A 20,629-nucleotide genomic window follows, 5' to 3' on the forward strand; every position below is an offset into this window, starting at 1 on the left:
CTTTCTCGGCCATTCTAATCAGGCAGTCCTTTAGAGGAAGCTGAGCAAGGAGTGTGAGAGAGAGAAGATGGAGATAGGCATACAACAGAGAAAAGACTTCAAAGTAAGAGAGAAATGAGAGCAAAGGGAAAGAAAAGAAAAACTCCTAAAACACAGAACAAAACAATGCACTGTACACTGTGATGTGAAAATAAAAATAGAAGAAACACAAAATGAAAGGGAAAGCAAGAAATATTGTTTACACTACATTCATTTAAAATGCCCTGAGTGTAGACAGAGCTCTGCAAGGAAATTGTTTCTTATTCCTTTGAATTGCTGAGCTGGCAGATGTACTGGCAACATAATCAGGAAACCACAGATATGAAACTGTGACATAGATAGAAGGCTTAGTCTTTGCACGGGTTCTTTCTGAGCTGAATTTTTAAGCAGGTTCATATCACTGCAAAATCAAAGTCCACACAGCTGTCTCCCTGATAACCCCATGCCCAAGTCTGGTTTCTTTGCTGCATTTAAATACGTGCTGAAGTTTTTTAGGCATTCACGGAGAATAAAGAAGCTGCAAGAACGGGGCAGCTCAGATGGTCCACGATGCAATCTTTCATGTCTAGGATACTTGTTTCAATATTGGCAGGGACTGAAAGGCACCATATCCATCCGAGAGGTCCACATAAAATCAATTATCACCTGATTCTGTTCCTACAGATCTAAACCCACAGCAAGTCACATTTGTCTTGTTTGCAGTCATGTATGTAGTTGAAATTAAGAGTTTTTAATCTCCTCGGACTGTTTCAGTTGGATCCCACCAAATGAGAAATGAAACTTGGTAACAGAACATTATCTGTATTCTGCCTGTTAATGTTAAAGCTTGATCATAGGACTCACTGGACTTTTTCAAAATAAAGACATATAAAAAGAAAAATAGCAGAGGTCAGTGAATATAGTTTGATTTTTGTTATGTAATAAGAAAAATTTTAAATACCTGGGAACTTGCAATTTATATTCGTCTCACTCTTTATAAATACAGTAAACTGACAAGAGCAAGCATCAAATGTAGAAGTTGAAAGAATAAACATAGTCCTGATAATATCTGTCCCATAAATACATATGGTACAACTGAAGATTGTCATCAGGAAGCATAAAGCAATCACGTCTATCACTGGTGCCCACCTTCGACTCCTCTGCTAACTTAAAGTTTGGGAACAGGTCAAGGTCTTAGGATACCCTGAAGGAGGAATTTGTGGGTAGGTTATATTTCTGTTTTCCTGTGCTACTTGGTGATTTTAAGCCTAAGACAACAGCTTCCCTGTTTCCAAAGATGCTATTTGTCACCTGTTCTTTCAAACTGCATCATGCATTTGTTATATATTGTACATCCTATTATCTCTGGTATTGATATCTTCATTTTCTAACAGCATAGGATTATATTAGCATGGTTGGGAATATGATTATTTTACTTCCTCTTCTCTGCTTCTGTTATTGTCTTTGCAAAATAGGATATTTTATTAAGCAAAAGAGCAAATCAGTACTAAAGAAACAAACAAAAAAAACCCTTCTATTCTTTCTGCCAAAGAAAAATTGAACTTATCTGCAGACGCACAGATTTCCTGACGTAAAATTGTTGCGCGACTGACCATGTCTATGGATCAGCTTTACTGTGCTGCTCTCAGAGTAATGTTGAATGAGGGAAGAGCACGGTTAATACAGTTACACAAGTGCAGCAGTTTGAAGGACAAAGTAGACACAGAATCTAATTTCTTTAAAGCTTCTAAATGTCACATGGTACTGGCTAGGCATATTTCAGTCGACCAGAGGGATTAGCACCAACAGAAGATCTGGGTACATATATTAAGTTACAGATTGTACCCACCTGCAATTACAGTCTCTAAATGGGCAATATGGAAGTAGCCTCCTATTTCACTACTAGTCTGTCATCAGTTGCATTCAGTTTCTGTTGTTCACAATTCTTATTTATCATCAAAAATGAGTGCAAGACCCTATTTCTAAAGACAGATGGGTTTTTGAAGAGCACTCTGGAACAATCTTACTAAGAAACTGATCTTCTGCCTGTCTTATTTCCATTTTTATTAGGGTTATTTGCATAGGAGCAGCCGCTTCTGCCACAGCTCTGCTTGCTGTGATAGCTCATCTGCTGCCAGTCAGAAATGATCACTTGTATGACACCCACCACAACACACCACCACCCTCTGCTCTAGGTGTTACAACAATATGGCTGATTATTAAAATGGTGACAAAATGGCTCCGCGGCTTGTAACTGTTCATAATATTTTCTGTAAAGCAGGAGGGTCACATCAGAAACAAAAATAAATGATTGAATTGCAGTGCTAATCAGGGAGCATTTCTTCTTCTTTAAGTTAAGGTGTTTTCTGCTTTTCTGAAATAATTTCCAGAAAACACAACTGTTCACTGGCTTGAAAAACACTGTTATAAAATATTTTTAGCTTTCTGGGAAACTGGAGGTAAAGGCATTCAGTATATAATTCTTACCCAGGTAAAATGGATTATGATTTGTGGTGTGAAATAAAGCTGAAGGAGACAACGAATGAAAAAAATCCTGGTTTACGTGAGTGTGCAGTAATAGAAATTATAGCACTAGAGAAATGAAGAATTTTATGAAAAAGATAGAAGGGAATTGTTAATGTTTCAAGGAAATTCTTTAATCTGTTATTTAAACATACTTGGGCTTTGCTGGCTGACACAGACAAGGTAAGAGGGGAAAGCTGGCTATCATCTGGATGACCAGCTACGAAGAGAAAAAAACAAAGAGTAGACAATGTGACAGGAAGTGTTATATGTCACAGTTCAGATCTGAATCTACATTTTCATTTAGGCTGCAACTTGAGACTCATTCCTGAGATAGATAGAATAGAGCAGAGGTTTGATTTTCACTCTAAGTGTAGTGGGTTTGGATGCAATGGTCAGGTTCGTCTTCACATCCTTTTTGGAGACCTATAGCAATTTCTGTTATGGGAACTTGCTATGTAGGGAACTGATGTCATAGTCTGTACTTTATTACTGAAAGTGGAGTATTTCTTTGGGATTTAATATGCATTTATAAAGAATTAGCTACATGTAATTAAACATGATTTTGTAAAAGTATTATTCTGGTGAACAGAAATAATTTGAGAGTTTCTTAATGGGATGTTTGATTGAGCACAGAAACACTGAGATCAGACAAGAGTTGCTCTTGAGAAAGAGGCAGGGACGTAAAGGAAATGCAGTCCTTGTCTGTTTTCTGTCTCCACCAACCACTCCAAATCAAATACTATCATTTCAAAAATACTTATATATCCACTTGGAAAAATTCAACATAATACAAGTCATTTATAACATAGACAGATTACCAGTTTCAGAACTGATGGCTGTCCCTGCAGCTAATCTCTGTAGGCACCATTAATGTCTCTGCCTTACGCTAGTGCTCTTCAGGTACTTGCAGTACAAGCAGCATAAAGGAAAATACCTTTCAGGTCTGCCTTCTGTCTTTCTTACAAAAGCAGCTGCCATCACTCCACAACTAAAGAGAGATCCTGGAAATCAACCCCAGGGGCCTGGATTCTTTTCTCAAAAGGGGGCTTCCTGAAGAAGAAGAGGTAGAAGGTCCATTTCTAGATGTGTTATTTCCCTGGTGTCAGTGAAAAGATTTTTTATTGTTCCCTGGCTGGAGTTTCTCTGTTTCTTTACCAATGTGTGTGGTGAAACTAAAAACTGATCAGGAGACATTTCTCTGTATTCATTGTGACATTCACTGCCTTGGACTGATGGGAGGTAAGAGCAGTTTACATCTAGCCAAATAATTAGTTTCAAGCATGCAAAGGAGAGAACATAGGAAAACTTCATAAAAAGTAAGAGATAAAATTACATTGCTTACATGGCTTAGGTAAGGTATAGAAATGGGAACTGTTTTTTCCTTGCATGGCATCTCTCCACAAATACATACTCAAAAATAGGAGGCAAAAGTTTAAAATCCTTTGAACTACCAGCAGGAACAACAGCAATTTTTCTGAGAGGTAATCATTCTTTACTACTAAATAAGATATTTTCTTTTCCATAGAACAAGCCTGGCAGTTTGATGCTTCCACACTTCTAGCTGAATAACAGAAATGACCTAAAATGTGATTCATCCTACCAAAATCATCATACACTTTCAAAACCAATTTCAATGTCCAGGTTTCCACACAACTGCAGAGGTTTATCACTTAGAGGGTTTGTTTCATGCCAAAGGAAGTGTAAACCTATTCATCTCTTTGAGAACATTTACCATCATTGAAAAGGGGGTTTTGATAGCCTTGATAAAAAATTCTGTAAAGAATCTGGGCACTGTCATCACTGGTGCTTAGTTTGGGTATGCTGCTTGACACTGATACAGTCTGAAATGAAGTTAATGTTAATCAAAGAAATCATCGAACCAAATACCAGTTTAGAATTAGGTCTCTGATACCGTACTTCGCTGAGCTCTTTAAATTTGGATCCTAAAAGATGATGCAGAGCTGTAAACAAATTATGAATAATCTAAAAGTATTCTTCTACTACACATCATTGACATGTATCTACTACTACCTCGTGATCATAATGAGGTTAGTACCTCATTACGTATTTTAGCAGTGTGGCAATCTGGGATCCACAGCTTGAGTTTGCTCTGTGGCTCTCCTTCATTTTGCAGTGTAGACAGATAATCTGAGTGCAGGGTAGCTTAGCCTACTTTCACTGATAATAAGCAGAAAATAGCTAGCATGCAGTAAATTCATCCACTAACTTACTTACTTCAAAGTAACTGCCTGCTACTTCATTTCTGAGCACCAGTGTTAACATTCAGTACCGTAATCTCAGGGAGAATGCATATGTATATTGTCACATCGGGAGCCCTCCTGCTACAGTAGCAGTTGAATATTAAAGATGTGCTTTTCCCTGCATAAGTCACACATGAATTATCATACAAAAATGTAACATCTGGACAATTTTCCTTCTCCTCCTCCTCCTGTATAATAGCATCAGTCTGGTTGAAACTCCTCTGGGATTTAATATTGCCTGTCTCTCTGACCTCAGATCTGTCTATCAGTCCGTTATCTCACTCTTTGGAGCGTTTCTAGTAATGGTGGAAATGTTCCACAGCTCTTCTAGTTAAAACAAAAACCAAAGTAAAAAATAAAATATTTTTTCTTTCAGACCTCTGAGGTTTTGATCTATCTGGTTTCTCTGAGAAATCCTACCTACAAGCCCTATTTAGAAAGGAACATTTCCCATCTACAGGCCTCCCATCTGAGGGGACATCATAAACACTTTGAATTGCCAGCTCCACCCCAATAACTTCTGAGGCAGAAATAAGGGTAGCCCAGGTGAATTTTATCTTTTGTTCGAGAACTGAAATGAAGAAGAGAAGCCAAGAATATCTGCAGGTGCCATTCACCTCTCAGCATCCATGCTGCACCTTTTTTCCATTTTTTAGAATATTGTGGGATTCAGCTGCTGCGGCATTGGCCAGCTGGCAGCTCCAGAGAGGCAGAAGGTAGACCCCAGGCAAGCTGGACTAAATTACATGTGATGGTAATCTCAGTAGTCATGAGTATAGCCAGCTCCGCTCTTCCAAAAATTAGCTGTAGTCATCTCCTCCCACTAACTTTTCACTCCCACCCTTCAGGTCATTCTTCATGCCCTTTCATTTGCTCATTGAACTATTCTCTGTAAAGAAACTTCACTGATTCAAATCTTCTGTGGGCATTCAACAGCTCCAGAAGGTCAACTACCTTTTCTTTTTTTTCTCATGCTCTTCTAGCATGCATACCAGCCTGTAACAGGATGCAAGAGTCTCCTAGTTCCTAAATTATAAAGTTCTTTTCCTTTATACTTTAAGATGTCTCAGAAAATTGTTTCATATAAATCACTCTACAGAACCGTGTGGAGAAAAAAATCCCATTGCTTTACAGTTCTTTCCAAAGTATGTGTCTATGATGTGCTCTGAAAAATGAAAAAAAAAAAAAAAAAAAAAAGAGGAAATGTAAAGACATTTAATTTAGCTAGTGCCATTTTGATCAGAGTATTTGCAAAAGTCTTATCTGACATTCAAAACTATGTGATAACACTATTTAAAAGTAATAGAATAAAATAACTTAAACTTCAGCAATTAGAGTGACCTTTCCTAACTTGCGTATTTTATTAAGGTGGCATGTCTTAGTTATACAACTTTTCCCTACCACAGGAAGAGAGGAACTATTTGACCTGTACTGTGTAATACCCAGTACTAATTTATTGCAAATGCAGCTGCTTTAAAGGGTCAAGGAGGGCAACTGAACGTGACAAGATCACCAAGGACATCAGTAAAACCTGCAGATGGCCCTATAAAATTATAGTGGCATAGAGAAAGAAATCAGAGAGCTGAGAGCACCTCCAAGGCTTGTAAATCATAAAAAAAAAAGTGTTACACAATCTGAAAATTGAAAGACAAAGGTAAAACTGAGGTGGAAAGTGAGAGCATGTTATAATTTTCCTCCAAATATATTTGAAGAAAAAATTGAAAATTGGAATAGATCTTCCCTAAAATAATAGACAGAATTGACAAATATTGTCTTTACTAGGCCAAGGCACAAGTCTTTAGATTTTACATTATTTTACCTAACATGGGCAACCTCTGCTCAGGGCTCCAGAAGAAAAAGCATTAAAAAATATTATGAATATGCACCCATGAATGATTAATCTCTCCAAGAGATTGTGTGCCTCCGAGTCTGTGATTGGATTGAGAGAGACTGTCAGACAGACAAGAGAAGTGACTTGTGTCCCTTGTTTTGGAAGATGACTGGGATCAAGTCAACCCTCTCCCTCAACAGCTGTCCTGGTTTTCACTCCTGTCAGTAATAATTTGAAGTTGCCCATGTTCTCCTCTGATCTGCAGTGGCCTCATGCCAGAAGCGCCAGAGGTTTCCTAGAGCCCAGAGAAAGTTTGCTCCGATTGCTGGAGAACCTGGGAAAGGCAAGGGATGTGGGAGTTTCTGGGGTGTGAAGTAGACAGGAATCTCATGGTATATGCTACTGTGCCTGAAATAATAAACCCTGAAAGGAAAGTAGGAGCATTGCCCCAGCAAAGCACTGCGTTAATGCACCTTTGCACCTTGGGGTTCAGAGCTCCCTTAGGTCTGGACGGCTTTCATTCTCTCAGAGAAGACTGGACTTGTCCATGCAAATACGTTTTAAGCTGTACAGCTTTGTAGGATAATTTTATCTCAGTTCAAAGGCTCAACACAAAATCTTTGCACTATTAAACCCTGTTTTAATCCACAGCCTTAATAGACCTTATATAGAATGTAAAGTAAGTCTATATTGCACTGGTGTTCTTTGCACAAGAAGAAGTCACCTGTTCTGCATAAATATAATGAAGACATAGTAAAATAAAGTAAACATATTCCTCAAACAATATTAAGTAATGAATAAATGTGAAGAGAAGGTAATCTTTTTGTAGGTACTTTATATAGAACTATAAATTCATAGGCTACATTATTCATGGTGAATAATTTGCTTAAGTCCCACTATCACACAAAAAAAAAAAGGGGGGGGGGGAAGGAAATACATTATGGGAAGATAATTTAACATTTTCCTATTAAGCCAGACCTTTCACTGTAGGTTACTTTGCATTTCTTTTAAAGGAAATACTCTCATTATTTAAATTACAGAACCAAAACCTGACTGATAGCTTATTTATAAGTGTTTCTGCCCAGCAAATTTTAAAGAGAGAGAGAGAGAGAGAGAGATACACACACACTCTTTAGATAAGCCCTTTCTCATAGGCACAGTAATGTATTCTCCATCTGCATATTTCAGAGAACAGTTAAAACACTATTAGTTGCCACGGAGAATGAGCTTGTCTGTCAGGCTGCTAGTTCCATTTCCAGTGGTTTCAGCTACGTCTATGCTGTAGATAACAACAGGCATCGTAGTTGCTCCAGTGACCTCGCTTAAAACTTGCTATAGCAATATAGCTGTGATACCACTCAACGTGGACTGGTTGTCTTTGCTTATTACATGGTATTAAGCAAAGACCCATCATTGCTGCTTGCTGCGTCTCAGTTACCAGTAATGAGCTAAAAACATAACATTTTATTTAGATTTTTGCACCACCTATGTTTTTCACATGTCATTTAGATATGGTGAAACATATTTCAGATAAGTTTCAGACTGACGCAATTTCAAGCTGAAACATGGCAGGCAGTCACCAAAGGGAGGAAGGCAGGATCTTACCCCTTGTTGAAGGAAGGAGTTGTTTACTAGCCTGTAAAATACAGGAGGTCTACTCTAACAAGTAGGTCTTTATATATCTAAGGAAGTGAAACAAAATGTTTTAATTTAATAATTCAGATTGTTTTCTGGATCAGCAATTAATAGAATGATTTTTGGAGGGAAAGACAGAAACTGTCTGGACCTTCACAAGTCTTCAATGGGGATATCTATTGTAACAGCTAAAAGTTTTCACCAAGAACCAGGAATGCTCTAAATTCATCTGAAAAGGCATGTATGGTGAAAGATGCTCCTGATTCTGTGGTGGAAACTCTCCTTGCCAGTGTGTTATTTCATTTAAAATGGTTCTGTCATGTCTTTTTTTATTTTATAAAATATGGTATCCTATCTGAATAATATGTTTTAGAAACATTTTAGCAGTTTCAAGAATATAGTTGCGTATAGTACTAGGGATAGTACAGTACAGTGTAGTACAGTACTAGAGATAGCATTGTTTTCAAATAGCTTCCTGAATTAGATTCAGATGTTTTCTACAGCACAGTCTATATCACTAACAGCTCCTTGTGTTGCAATTTAGTTGTTTATTCTGATATTAAATGTGACATATTAGTAGCAGTGTTATGCCATTGACCATGACAGTTACTGATCCTTAGATTTAGATGCCATAATAAAACTCTCTTTAATCTGCAATACAGTGGCTAGTTCATAAACACCTCATTTAAATACAACAGGAATAAACTCACATCTTTACAACTTTCTTTTTAGAGAAGCCTGTTTCCTCTCCCATAAATGTACACCACTTTCCAGAAAACTCTCCTTTATGACTACATGAACTTAGAAATCTATCTCAGTGATTTTCAGCTACTGAAATGTCAGGGTTGTACTCTGCTTGCAAATGAAGCAGTTGAGTAAGGTTACAGTCTACCACCAAAAGGTAGTATTTTTGTTTTACTCAGTCTGATAGCAAGATAACATACACTTTCACTGGTTTTGTTATTCCTTCCTATTTTCTTTTTTCTTCAGAGTTTGTTCAGAAGTTTACCAGTCCTCCCTGGGTTTTTTTGAGAGATTGTCAGCTGCCCTAATTTTACATGAAAATGCTTGTTGATCAACAAAATTGTTTCCTGATCCTTCTTCTCAGTTGCAGAATCAAGCTATGTAAAGGTTTCACCATAATACCTACAGTTCTTCAAAAATGCTTAGGGAGAGAAACAAATTTGTCATCGAGTGTCAGAAAAATGAAATTGTTTAAAATACTCAAGCTAGAATGACCCCCTCCCAAAATCTTTTTCTTTAAGAATAATTTCAGAAAGGTTTCCTGGGTTGTAGTCGATGAGGCACCTCAGAAACACTGGTACTGTGAGACATCTTCAGGGAAAAGCACTACTACCATTACAAGCGTAATTCATCATGCTGTCATATTACTCTCAGGCAAATTTGAGGTGATTTCAGTTTAGCATCTTGAAAATATGTACTTTCTTCACTCACTGAATACTCACTTAACATAAAAACAGCATAATTCCCAGCATCCTTTGGCTAATGGCAACCTTTAGTTGGTTTCTTGCTTCTACATTCTTGTGGGATTCCTTGCAAGACAGTCAATAACGTGACAAATGAAGACAGGAATGGTCTATTATGTAGGCATTCATTAGATGGGGAATTAGATACTCTTTTACCATTTTTCATAGGTGACATCTTGGGTTTCCCTCTAATTTAAACATAGACAAAAAGATATCAAACCATTTTCTTTTCTCTTAGGCAAACCCAAATATTATTTATTTTTTACCACTTAGTAAGACTACTGTAACAGTTGAGCACTTTTCTATTCCCCAATGAAATAAAAAAGAAGAAAAATATCCAAAAGCTTTATAAGCCACAACAAATCTTGGAGTAGCAGTGCAGGATAAAGAACTGGCAACATTCTCAGAAGACTGTAATGAATTTATTTTTAACGTGAAGTTTATTGCCTAAATTTCTTTTTATCATTTTCCCCATGAAATCCTTTGAAGAAGCTTCTTGAGAGAGCATAAATGGCTACTGGAAAATGGCAAGTGTAAACTAACTTAAAACTTGCCAAACTATGTCCTTTTTGTGATGTGGGCCTTGTTCTCCCAATTACAATTTAACCCATACCAAAACACAAATCCCAAACACACCATGAAACTTCTGTAGGTAATAGTTAATACTGAAGGTAATATTCAGGTGCTGTTATGTAAATATACTTCAGAGTCTATACTAATTCTTATATACTCCATGTTACAACAATAGAGGTCTGAGCATTTATTAAGATCTTTTTTCTTTTTTTTTCCTCTAAAGAAACACACTTTTCCCAGTAGAATAACTCTGTTCTGAGCCAAGAGCATTCTTGCTACTAGTTCACAGCGATGTTTCTTTCCTCCTTCCCAATTCAGTGTAGTTCCAAGGCCCATCTGTGATTCATCTGTGTGAAATACAAAAGACCAGATAATAGACTGGGATACAAAATTTTGCTGAAAGTTTCTCAGTTATCTCCAATGTTACTCATTAATGTTAATGGGTTTTTTTCTGCTCATGTGTTTTAAATATGGACAAACAGGACACTAATAAAACTTAATGTAGTGAGATCTGTGATCTATCAGACTTTTAGAAATAATCTAAGTTACCCTGGGTCATGCAAACTGGTTTTATTTTGAGTGACTTCTACAGTAGACACGATATTCACCATACATCCTAAAGAACTGTTCTGGCTTTTGTACAATACCATTTTATAGAACTTTTCGACAATACATGTTTATAGAACTTTAAGGAAGTTAATAATGTCAAAAATGTCTTTGTCACAGCACTCAAGAAGATGTTCTTCACTACTCTCAAATACTGCTGCAACTACTGGGAGACCCTTAAGCTAGGAGTTCTTTCCTGATGTGTTAAAAAAAGGGATGAGAGGAAGGGAACTGCATGCATTTGATGCTTGCCTCTTTTTTCAGATAATAAATTCGTAGGTCTCTGGCATGTAATTAAAGAATTGCAAAGCATTTTTAAACTTTGGGGTTTTTTCTGGAAAGTTTTGGAAGTTGATACAATGAAAGAGTATATGAAAGGGGACAGATGAATATGGGTTTAGAAAATATTCAGATTATTCAACTTAATTTAAAATTTTAAAAGACAAGCTGTGAAAACTTCAGCCATCAATTACAGGATTTAAAACTGTAATCGTCACACAGTTGTCTCTAATGCCCTAGAATTCCTCATAATACCTGTTTAGTTTAAGTTAATATCCCCCAGCATCTCATTTAAGTAGTATAGAAAGAAACTGGCAGTTGAAAGTCTCAGGTTTATTCTTCAAATGGCATTTACAGATTATATGTAGATTATTTTATTCTGTGTCCACCCCTAACAATGGATGCATAATGCTAGCTGTTCCACCCCTAACAATAGATGCATAATTTCTCAGAGGTGCTTGAAATGCTCATTAACTTGCTGAAATAAAATAATTGCTAAAATAACTAGTAGGTTAAATTTAAATATAATTTTCTTATGGTGTTTTCATATTAAAAGTTTCTACTGAGGCTTTAATTTGTTAAAGAGGAATCCAGCAAAGAGTGTCTTGTATACATTGAACAGGAAAAGTAAGAAATGTTTATATATAGCAGTCAGCTACAATATAGTTTGAGTTTGGCAAAGATCTTGTAAGGACCATTTTGAGAACTTAATTCTAATGCATCCTGTATTTTCATAAGGGATTCAGATAATAACAACTGCATTGTGTAAAAGGAACTGGTTTTCATACAGCTAAAGTAAGGTCCTTAGATTTAGTCACAAGATAATTTAGAAGATTAATTTATTCCACATTAGGTCACTGTATTTGAAAAACACTTATTCAACCCATAGGAAATATCAAGTGACAGTGACAACAAATTGAAACATTCTTTAGTGGGGGTGTCCCTACCTTTATGGGTTTTTTCATCATCTCCACTTGAGTATTCATCTGGGTGAAGCAGACAGTCTTTTAAAGCAATGAACTTCATGATGGCGATGAAATCTCTCAAAACTGATCAAGTTTTGGAGAGTGAAGGTAGTAGGGTCCAAAAGCAAGGTGGTGAAAGCTGTAGGAGCCCCCTCTGTTGTAATGACCATGCTGAAAGGTGTACTGACAGCAGGGCTGTCCCTTCTGTGGGGGTGTCAGCAGTGGAAACTGCAACCATGACGAATGTGCGGAGGGGACAGCAGAAAGGAAAGGGTGGGGAAGCTGCTCAGCAGCTGGGTACCTATTCTGTGTCACCTTCCCATCATAGTTACCACATCACTGCCGTTCTGTCCCTCTCTGGAAACTAACTCCTAACTTAAAGGAAACCTGAAAATCACCATTGTCCCACCAGGGATGCAGAGCTGGCAGGACAAACTGGGATGGTTCACACACTGCACTTCAGTAGGGCTAATGGCACTGGGTACGACGCCTCAGTAAGGATGTTGCTGGGGGGCTCTGCTAACCTTGCTTCCAATGCCTGAGCTCAAATACCTCTGCTCAGTGCTGCTCTGTGCCGTGTGGCCTAGAGTCAAGTTTCATGACTTAGGTGACTGACCTGCTTTCCTTTCTAGATCATTTTTAATAAATCATTTGTCATTTGATCATTACATTTCAGCTCTGGAATGCATTTCTAAATAGGAAATTGATGACAGACATTTTTTCCTCTTTTTTAAGAGCGTAGCTCATCCATAATTTCCCATTTTTTTCTGGTTGTAATATTATTAGCTTGCTGTAATACTGTCCTAGCCTATGCATTCAACGACAAAATGCAGTTACTGCATTTATTTTGCTTGCAGCACTCCTATAAAATAAATCATTTTCATGAATCAATAAAGGATAGATTTCATGCATTGTAACTGCACTTCATCTGTGGTAAATTTTTTGATTGTTGTTCCTGTTTTGCTTTGCAAAACTGGTGTCTAAAAATACTAGTAGCAATTTTCCTTAAATATTTGGATTATGACGAAAATCGCATATAAAAGCTAGTGCATTTTTCAAATATGTCCAAGATAGTTGTTACGCTTCTTCAAATTATTACCTACATCCATTCAGCTAAAGGCAAGCTAGGACCCTTGCATTCACTAATGATGCTACTCAATTATTTTCTCAATTGCCTAGATTTACTTTTTTCTCTGGTGAAGTCATTCTTTTTCAACAAATCATTGTTGTCAGTTAAAAAGCTGATCAACACAGTGTGCTAGGGTATAAAGTGTCTAAGCGCTAGAAGAAATACGGAAATAAGAATTGCATTGGCATGATAACCAGTACATTTGGAGAATGGGTCTAAGACTTAAAGAATTCCACCTTTTTACCAAGATACTGAGCTCTCTGCAGTCAAGGCTGCTTTTCAGCTTTACCCCAGGGCACACCAGCAGCAAAAGACCTGAAACGTTTCCAGGCAGCCTCTCTTCGTTCGCCTCCTGCACTTTGCCGGCAGCCCCCGGAGCCCTCATGGAAAGGCAGCGTCCCGCAGCAGCCTGCCCAGGCACTCACGGGCATCAACACACACAGCGAAGGAACCGCTGCGGCTGTTTCACGAGGCAAACGGCCCTGCCGAGCTCCTGTGCCAGAATGAGAAGGCAGTATTTTTAAGTGATGTTGTACCTTTATCTCAGCTGAAGCAAATGGCATTTTACATCGGCATATACTCTCAGGTGCTTGCTTTACCTTGAAAAAGAAGCCTATTCAGCAGCTCTCCGACAAGTGCCTGCAAGCTTGCAGGAGCCCACAGATTTCACTCAGTTAACACACAGAGCGTATCTTACTTGCTTAAGACCTTTATCTTGACTTTGTAATAGTGTCCCCTCCAGGGACGAAGGAATGCCTGGCTGACAGCTAAGCTTGCGTTGTATCGGGTACCTGGGTATTGCTTGTAGCGTGCCAAGTCCTTTCTGCTGAGGAACGCACGGAAACCAGTGTGTTAATTTTATGAAGGACTTTTTTTGCTGGAATGTAGGTGATATGCTGCACCCTGTCCTCAGACAGAAAAATAAATATTTTCATCTTCTGTAAGTGGGAAATGTTAGAGTTGCATTACATTCCCACTTTATTCTGAGGGGAGCAGAGAGGGAGAGGGGGACAAGGAGTGATGAGCTTGTCAAGTTTGTGTTCAGACCTGGATCTGTCCTCTGTCTTGTTTCCCCCACCTGGAATTAGCTAGTAAGGTGTTTCTCACAGGGTTCGGACACTATCTTCTATTCCCAGTGTGACTCCTTTACCAACAGTGCTGCTTACGCAGCTCTTTCTGCGCTGGTTTTGTGTTTTCTTCGAGGTGTGCATGGCACTTACACTCCAACTACATTTCTATAACTTCTGACCTGGCTCCTTCCAGTTCCTTAAGACTCACTTACGGCTGTTAGATATTTTTTAAGAAATTCAGTGTTTACATAATTGTCATAATAATGTGTCCAGTCAGATTAAAAGCCAAATTAAACATAATATAGCAGAAACATGTACAAAGTCTTGTATACACGAGGTCTCCCAGTTCCCAGCCTGCCCACCTTTGAACTTCCCCACAGCTCCAAGTGAGGGCAGTGGGCTTAGGACTCCTCTTACTACTAAAAATTGTACTGCATTTCAATAATGCTACATTTACTTCATCTTTCTCCAATGCAAAAGCAATTTGGGGAGCTAGGCTTCTTGCCTAGCCCGTATCTCCCTTCTCCTCCCACTCTCATCCTCTGACTCCCTTTACCACCCTCCGTGGTTCCTCCTGGCTCCAGCTGACGTATCCATTGGCAGCAAGCAGCTTTTTTCTCTACTATATTCAGGTGAGGCTGCATCCTGTTCCTGCTGCAGGATTCAGAGCACTGTCTTTCTGCTGCTCTGGATCCTGCTCCTTCTCCCCTCTGCTCACCCACACCTCAGTGCCCCGCAGGCTCGCAGCTGCCGTGAGTACAGGCACCCAAAGCTGTGGTGTGGTCCATAAAGCGTTGCAGAGCTCTGCAGGTCAGCTTTCGCCAGGCTCTTAGCACAGGCAAATTGTATGCCCTTCCTCCTTTCTTCCAGAGCTCAAATGGAAATTGTTAGAAATGTCTGTATTTTGAAAGTAAGTAGAAATTATTATCAACTGCTTAGACAATTTCCTTTCCATGAGAATAAAACAGCTGGGACACCTTAATTCCGAATATCAAGTTCTTGTGAAGTTCAATAAGTGCCTCTGGAGACGGAGAGAAAGGGGAAGAGCCAAAGGGACTGAGGAGCGGAGTGGAAGAAGCTGTGAGAAACAGAGATGTGGGGCACAAAATGGTGGTGACAAAGCAACAGTATTGATAAGCTAGAAAGCTGTCTGATGCTAGGTTGGAGCAATGTACAGCTTGGAAAACTCCACTTGATCAGCTGTCCACGGAAGATACCAGTTTTTCTTGTTTCTTTGTGGTGTTCTTACTTCATGAGGCAAAGAAATGAGCAAATCTTTACCTCACTTGTCTGTTTCTTCTTATTGTGGATTGGCTTCTGCTCACTAACAAACTCAGATCTCCTGTGAAAACACACAGCAACTGTCCCAGCTGAGCAGGTGACAACTTGGCTTCAGGCCGTGCTGTTTTCACAGATCTCAAACTGAAGGCATCGAGTTTTGTGCTGGCACATTTCCATCCTCTTGGACCTCCAGTCACAGCAATTCAGTGTCACGGGCAAAGCCAGCAACACGTTGCTCTCCCACTCCGTACGCAAGGCAAAGCTGATGTAGAGCTGGTCGTATGGTCAGTGCTACCCTTGCAGTGACCTTCTGAATTTGAGCCACTGACAGAAAGTCCCCTGCTCTAACCAGCACCCTCCCTGCTTTGCTGTTTAACTGGTTTACAAACACATCAACCAGCCTTTTAAGGCAAATATACCAATTTATCATAGATTTTCTAAGACAAAAGGACAGGGTCCTCCTACAACTTAAGATCCTGCAATCTCAATCTAGCCTTCACCGTTATTGTCTAGACTGCTGCCTCATTCAAACTTCTGTTGGTAATGAACTGGAGGCAGGGAGGAAAAAAATGAAAAAATACTCATTTAAAATTTTTCCAGTTTTCAGAAGGACTCATCCACAAAAATCCCAAGTGTAAAATTATTTTTAAAATGCATATTGGGAATTTCTTGTGCCAGTATTCAGCTGTTCTTGCAGAGTTTGGTGCTGAGCATGCTCAAATACGGCCTTTTATAACTATCGACAAAAAGAGTTTCTGCAGATGTGTACCTACGAGCTTGTCAGCTGCTGAAAGAGACAAACTGCTTTTACAGGTCACTTATCACTGTTCTTTTTTTCCAGCTCTTCTTCTGACCTGCATCTGCCCAGCAGCCCAGCAGTAACTCTAAGCGGGTTGCTTGTCATTCAGAAATCTTGGACAACTCACCACTGTGCCTGTGAAATTAAACTCTGCTTTGCAGAGACTGTGAACTGGAACATGTTGTGGCTACATTAGCAGATGCACAGATAAATGTTATGCCCAGTAAATTCAGCATATCCAGAATATTTCAGCCTCACTGTTCATCTGTTGATGTGTCAGACCACATGTTCTCTGTGCATTTCAATGCTTTCAAATGTGTGTGCATGGCAAAGCTCACTATTATACTGGAACTACCAGCAATATTTAAAGTATTTTTCCCAGTTTGAGGAGGAAGTATGGGTGGAAAGAGAAGTGCAGATTTTTAGGGCAAAAGAATCTTTAATGGTTTGTTCTTTGCTCAACTTAAATCAAACTGCTGCAATCAGTAAGTAATAGTCTGTGTATCAAGGAATGGAGGAAGCATATCGTATTTTAGAGGATTTAGCACTTCCATAAATTTCAACATAGAGATCATGACGGACAACACTAAGATTTCCTATCACAGAAATTCTCTATATATACACATAGGTTCTTGGAGTACCCGAGGCTTCTCAAATAATGCAAGTTTTCCAGATTTCTGTGAAGAACTTTTGCAGTGTGAAATGAGTGTCTTGACAACAACTGTCTTCTCCTCCCCACCTCAGTCTACCAATCCACATCACCCAGAGACCTGAACCAACCATCTGATGCTTAAAATCTCAAAGCAAAGCATTCGTTCCAAGTGCTTGAATATTGTGATATGAAAAGATCTGAAAACAGCAGTGTTACTTCCACAAAAACCCAAGACACCAAAAAAAAAAAAGGGGAAAAAAAAAAAACCCGAATAGAGGGGAAGTGGTAGATGTAAGAACAGAATAAAAGATGTAACTGATATAATACTTGGAATAAAACAGGAAAGAAGGAAACAACTGAAATGTGAATAAAGAGGATGTGGAAAACGGAAAACCAGTGGTGAATAAGGAGGAGGGGGAGAAAACACTGAATGGGAAACCATAATAGATGAGTGGTGACCCGTATCGCATAATCAGCATCAAATACTTCAACAGAAAGCTCTTGAGTCACGTGGTGCCAAACATGTAGTAAAACACCATAAGCTTTATGCCAGATAAGCCATCAAATTCTACGTAAAATCTGCATTTCTTAAGCTGACTTACCAAAAACCTTTGCACATTTTATGGAGAGCTTTTTTATTTATATTCCTCAGGTCTTGGAGTTCTTTCTTGTAATATTAATTCTCTAGTGGTGTTCTTTTATTCATACTGCAAATGATTCACCATCTTAGGACAGCAAAGATTTGGCTTCTCCACTCTAATAGTTTAACATATGTGTATTTTGTGACTAAAACTTACTTAACACATTAATCTTAAACTCTGCTAGAGGTTGATTTTTATGTGGTTATTTTTATAAATTTTTATATAAATATATGTATAAGCTAAACAAAATATTCAAAGACAATGATACCAAGCAGACTGTAGAAGGAAACAGATTTCCTCCTAGAATGTGTGCATGCTTCAGCATACTAAAGACTGCAGCTTCTTTATCAATTCAAATACCATTTCTCATCTTTCAGTGAAATCTTATCTGAATATTCTTCCATTCTGGAGATTTTACAGTTCATGCATTTCTGTATACATTAATTAAATATCTAATTTTCTAGTTGGGTCTCTGCTTGGGATTTAATGTTTTGCCAGCTTATTCAATATTACCCTTTTGATTGGAAAGAATAAATTCATTCCTTGAAGAAGAGAATTATGTCTTAAATATTCCTTTTTTAAATAGAAAATCTTATTTTAAATATCTAATTTTCTTCTCTTTGGTATTTCACCATAATTAATCCTTTATCACTTTTACCCATGGTGCATTGTTTTAGAAATTGAAAGGGCATTCATTCAAGAAAAAAAATAGAATCTCAAATCAGCAGGAAATAAATCTCTTCATGACATGGAGCTGCGGCATTTCTGTTCTTGTCAAGAGACTTCGGGCACTCCAAATGAAGCGAAGTACCCAATTATTATTAGATTATGCTCAGGCTTCATACTGTGGTGTACCAACAAGAGGAGTTTCTGCTCAGTGAATTTTACCTGGGCATTTGGGAAGTGGTTGGAAAAATGTTTGTACTTCCAGGGTTGTTATTTTATTACCTCCCCCATTGCTTCTGCTGTTGGACAACAGTTTCATTTCTTTCCTCACCTGCTACATGACCTTTTTTTGTGTAATATCCATAGCGAAAGCTTCTTGTATTTGCACAAAACCATGCATTGCTGTAGAACAGCTGACCACAGCCCTCGTTTCGAGTCCTGGCAAATGCTGCTCTTGTGTTACTCTCTGAGACATCATATCACTGCTATTTCACAGTGGTTCACAGCCATACAAATAGAGATTGTTTCCCAGTTTTATGCCACCTACAAGCTCATCTGCTGTGGTTCACTTCTCTACTTCCCTGCCGTACGACTGGGGCATGTCCCATACAACAGCCTAATCCAAGCCTCCCTGGCTTTACAGCTTTGTTTCGCACAGTGTGAAGGTTTAACCTGGCTGGTGGCAGCTAAAACAACCACACAGCCGTTTGCTCACCCCACCCTCCAGTGGGATGGGGGAGCAAATCGGGGGGAAAAAAGTAAAACTCATGGGTTGAGATAAAGACAGTTTAATATGACAGAAAACAAAGAGAATAATAGTAATAGTAGTAGTAGTAATAACAACAACGATAGAATATACAAAACAAGTGATGCACAGCACAATTGCTCACCACGCACAAACCACCAATGCTCAACTAGTTCCTGAGACATGTTTTAAGCTCCCAGCTAGCTTTCCTGAAGTTGTATGCTGAACATAATGTCATATGGTATGGAATATCCCTTTGGTGAGATTGGGTCAGCTGTCCTGGCTGTGTGCCCTCCCAGCTTCTTGTGCACCCCAAGCCTCCTCACTGGTAGGGCTGTCTGAGAAGCTGAAAGTCCTTGACTTGGTGTAAACACAGCCTGGCAACAAACCAAATATCAGTGTGTTATCAACATTATTCTCATCCCAAACCCAAAACACAGCACTATACCCACTCCTAGGAAGAAAATTAACTCTATCCCAGCTGAAACCAGGACATGAAGGCAAAGCCTTTTCATCTGGCAGTTTGGGGGCTTTTTAAGGCTTGTTGAAATATCCACGTGATCAGCCAGCCTCTGTCCTGGTAAACTTATTACGGAGGCAGTATATGTTCAATCGGATGGAGACAGACAGCGCTGGAAACTGTTCTGGCAGGATTTGAAAGCAGTTGTGCAGTGCATTTGTAGTGTCAGCTGGAATGATGTAGTGGAAAACAAACCAGTCTGCTAGTTTGGGATCTCAGATCCAGAGTTTCCAAAACAGTTTAAAATAACATCATGCCATCTGTCTTTGCACATCTGCAAAACCTGCAGTAGCAACAAGATGGTGGCAGCGATAGCCTTCTGACAGACCAAAGAAACACGGGGGCCCGTTTGATGTGAGCTGTGGAGGCACCACAGCAGCTTTGCAAGCGGGCTGCAGTTCCAAGTATGTTCTACATTGTCAGTGTCTTGGAGGTAAATTCAACCTAAACAGGATATTAAATACATGTTAAACAGTGGAAGTCCCAATATCAACTCCTTGGTTTACAGGAGCAAACTACATACTGGAGAGATTGGTGACCAAGACTGATGGACTTTGCAATAAGGATGTGGATTTCTGAATCTATTTAACAAAATTCTTTGATTTAATTCCTCAAGGCTATATAACAATATTTCTTATTTCTATGCTGTTCTTCATGTTGAGATAATGTTTAGTAATTTCACTGCAATGCAAAATGCTCTCATGATGATCCCAGGCTAAATATGTCTGAAGATGTTGCAAATAACAATCCTTGCTACAGTCAGGTTAGTTTTGTCCTTGCATTTTGTTTCACTTCAAATTTGGTCCCTAAATATCAGACTGATACGCTGTCAAAATCTAGTTGACTTCCCATCAAAACCATAGGAGTTTCAATTTTACCATTTCCTTTTTTCTTCCCTTTTAATACCTGGCCCTAATGCAGGCTGTGTTAGCTCAAAATTGAGCC

At 38.7% G+C, this 20,629-nt stretch overlaps 1 protein-coding gene across 2 annotated transcripts in view; it reads left to right on the plus strand.

The window, feature by feature from the left end:
* CNTNAP2 (contactin associated protein 2) overlaps nt 1-20,629 on the plus strand; it is a 1,224,243-nt gene that overhangs the window by 1,144,068 nt on the left and 59,546 nt on the right. The window lies entirely within an intron of this gene.

This window comes from Balearica regulorum, chromosome 2 (genome assembly GCF_011004875.1).
Source record: "Balearica regulorum gibbericeps isolate bBalReg1 chromosome 2, bBalReg1.pri, whole genome shotgun sequence".
NCBI lineage: Eukaryota > Metazoa > Chordata > Aves > Gruiformes > Gruidae > Balearica > Balearica regulorum.